Raw genomic sequence first — 3,786 nt, 5'->3', positions numbered from 1 at the left:
TCATGCGGTTTCCATAATTCAAGATCCCAATCATTAGACACACACAATATATTCTCATAACACAAAAACTCTACTTCTATGCTGCTAATAGACTGGGCACAAAAAATCTATGCTAATAATACAAAAACTCTCCTTCTATGTGATAATTTTTGTATTTGGCATGCCCCTTTAGCGTTCTCCTCCTATTTGTACATTCCTGTTTACCTCAAGGTAGTTTGCACTACAAGATATAGACCTTATAGCGACGTTTAAAGCGACGAAAATACAAACAACAAAATTTGCCCCCGTCGTCGGAAAAAGCGTCGTTATTGACGACGCCATGGAATCGTCGCTATTTGCGTCGCTATATGCGTCGCTATTTGCGTCGCTATATGCGTCGCAAATGCGACGCATATAGCGACGCATATAGCGACGCAAATAGCGACGCATATAGCGACGGTTGCAGAGAATTTGCGACGCTGATAGCGACGACAATAGCGACGTCTGCAGTAAATTTGCGACGCAAATAGCGACGGTAACAGAGGAAAAAAAAATTTTGTGGCAGGGCAGCAAGCTGCCCTGCCACATATAGCACTGTGTGCTGTATGAGAGCCATACAAAATAGTTTCTGCACTGCTGCATACAAAGCGTTTGCAAACAAAAAGAATCTATACTGAAATCATAAAACTGATAGATGAAATAAATACATGATATCGCATAAAATGCGATTGGTACAATCATAAAACAATATCACTAATACATAGAAAATGTCTACATAGATCGGGCGACTAAAAACTAAAGGTATGTGAGCGCTAAGGATCCGAGGGCGAGCTACAAATCGTCGTCCCCTGAAAGCTCGTCCCTCTGCAAAGGAGCATCAAACGGATTCTGCAGAAAAAGAAACAACATATCAATCCACCATACAATAATGCATTCAAATATCTCATGGTAACTACGGACATGAAAGATGAGAGACTTACTGGGCCGCCGCGTCTGTACAATCGGTCGATCAATGATCTGAGACCGTGCCTCTCTGCATATTGAGTCTCAAGGCCTTGCGGATCACGATTTGTAATGGAGTGCTGCAAAGAAAACAAAATGCTAACTGTTAGAAATATGATTGTCAGTACAAATAATATCTCAAAAAAACAAATAAGCAAAACAAAAGAGAATCTTACAAAGTCCTCCAAATATGTCCTGTGGCCGCCACTCCCAAGATGATGTACCGATCCGGCCTCGATTCGTGCCCTCGCCGCCTCCCGCTGCTGACTCCAACGTCCTGGCGAATTTGTAGCCTCCTCCCTCAGTCGGCGCCAGTCCTCTGCATCTAACCACTCGGGCTTTGGAGCCCCACTCTTGATTGCCTTGCGTGCGTCGGATCGTCTATGTGACATGTATGCACGCATGCAATCCATCATCCAGCCCGTAGAGAATCTATCCACTGCGGCTGGCACCGGGAACTCCTCATGCAAGGATGCTACTATGTACTCCTTGCTCCCCTCCGGTATGTTCCTCCAATGATCCAGGACGTTGTGCCGAAAAACTTGTTGGCACAACTCCCTCATGCGAGCTATCACCCTCCTCCCCTCATCATTCATGATGATAGCTCCTGACCTGCCATCCACTAGGTATCCATAATCCCTAGGAGTGTGCCTCGTATGGGCCCTCTCCCATCTCCGTCCACGCTCCTGGGCATATCCAGGAGACCCCTGAACATCCGGTGTACCGACGGGGGTACCCTCTCCCGGAGTGCCACTGAAAGGGGTGCCACCAGAGGGGGTGCCACCAAAAGGAGTGCCACCAGAGGGGGTGCCACCAAAAGGAGTGCCACCAAAAGGCGTGACATCTGCCGACGGCTGCGCAAAAGCCGGAGTAACTGGAGTGGACGTCCCCACAGGTGTGACAAATCCTGGAGGTGACCGAGCTCTAGCTGAACGACGAGACGGAGACACCGCGTCCGTGTCTCCACAGCAGCACCCCCCTGATCCTCCTGCAGTCGCAGTCCCTCCCTCTGGCCCAAGTCGCAAGCGTCGAGATCGTCTGCTCGAAGCTGAAGCATCTGATCGCACTGAAGCTGATCTAGCAGAGCGCCCTGACGAAGAACGAGACAGCTCCTGATCTGCTATCTCTCTGAATCTCGCGAGCTGATCTGGAGACATACGTGCCATCATCTCCTGAAACTCCTCATCGCTCATCCCTCGACTCATCCTGAAAATAAAGATACCTGCAGAGATAAAAAATAATGTTAGAATAATCAATTGAAACTATACAAAGCGCATTAATATAAATCATTTTTGAAAAATCCATCTTAAAATGCATATCTTATCTACCTTTATGGAAGATCTAAACAACGAATTGAGTAATACAATTCTCCAAGAATGAAGTATTCTATGGTCCCATGTTAATCTCCTGACATAACTCTGCATACACTGGAAGGTCGATAGACATGTCACCACAAAAGAACGAGTCTGCCTCGTTCTCAAAAAATTCTACGACTTCTGTATTTCCATCATTGTTAGCCGATGCGGGCTCCAAGCTTGCGGTGGCCTCCACCCCTTGTAATTTCGATCCCTCTATTTGCATATATTCTTCATCTATGCCTGGAACATCGCTTTGATCGTATACTCTCGCACCTCTAGGAGTTGAAGGTATAACATACCACCATCGAGGTTGTCGGGGATTTGGATAGAAGATTACCTGTTCACAAACACTTACAAACCGTCTTCAAACCATTGTGACATAAAGCATGTCGTATTACAATTAGCAAGCAAATGACTAGAAGATTACCTGTTCACAATGTGCCGGCAACACAAAGGTGTCGCGCAAATCCATCCATTTTTTTTCGGAATCTATTTCGAGAAATCCAGATGGACCTCGTCGAACCGTTGCGCCAGCTCCTCCAAGTACCACTTTGAACCACTGCACATCGAATATTATCATGGAGAAGCTACGGTAATCCACCGTAATAATACTTTGCAAATTCCCAAAATACTCCATCTCATCCACAACCGTGTTCGGATCCGTTGCTCGTCGCCGGCTCTCTTGCTCAAACCTTGCCATGACACCACAGTCCATTGTGGAGCGCATTTTGTCAATACGCTCCACCCGAAAATGCCGTCCGCGCGACCACGCTGCACTATATATTTTGTACTGCACATTGAAACACTCAAATTAGATGTAGCAAACAAATTCAGATACGACACATTCTAAACCCCTCATTACCTTTGGACTACATCCCCTCGAGAACTCCCACTCCTCCATTGAGACCTCTGCCCCTTCGCTGGATGCTGCGATCAAGGCTCCATGCAACCATCGTGTTGACATAAACCGCGGCATCTCCTCCATGCCTTCGGGATATCGAATCGGTCGGTGACGCGTACTGCGTCGGAATTCAGCTCGCGCTTCCTCTCGATCTTGCCTTGCAATCTGGTACTTGGCGAGCCACGTCTCCATGGAGGCATGGTGCAACATACAAAAGCGATTCACTTTCTCTTCCATTGAGGCATCCATTCTTTTTTCTACCCCATTTCCAACCACCACATCTCCAGTCAGCCTGTCATCGTCCTTGAGCGTCCATAGCATTTCATTGTCTGGTTCCACCGTTGGTAGCCATTGTGAGATATGCACTAATGCCTCTGACACCAACCAACCCTCCGCCATGCTACCTTCCAGACGAGCTCGTTGTCGCACAAAGCCTTTCAGGGTTTTCATGAAGCGCTCCAGGAAGAACATCCATCGCGTATGGACAGGTCCGGCAATCTCCACTTCGTCCACAAGATGCACAAGAAGGTGAACTTGTATCGTGAG

This window comes from Lygodium microphyllum, chromosome 3, assembly GCF_053477565.2.
Source record: "Lygodium microphyllum isolate KBCC chromosome 3, Lygodium_microphyllum_v1.1.10, whole genome shotgun sequence".
Classification (NCBI taxonomy): Eukaryota; Viridiplantae; Streptophyta; class Polypodiopsida; order Schizaeales; family Lygodiaceae; genus Lygodium; species Lygodium microphyllum.
The sequence above is the reverse complement of the archived record's forward strand: the minus strand, read 5'-3'. Positions refer to the sequence as shown.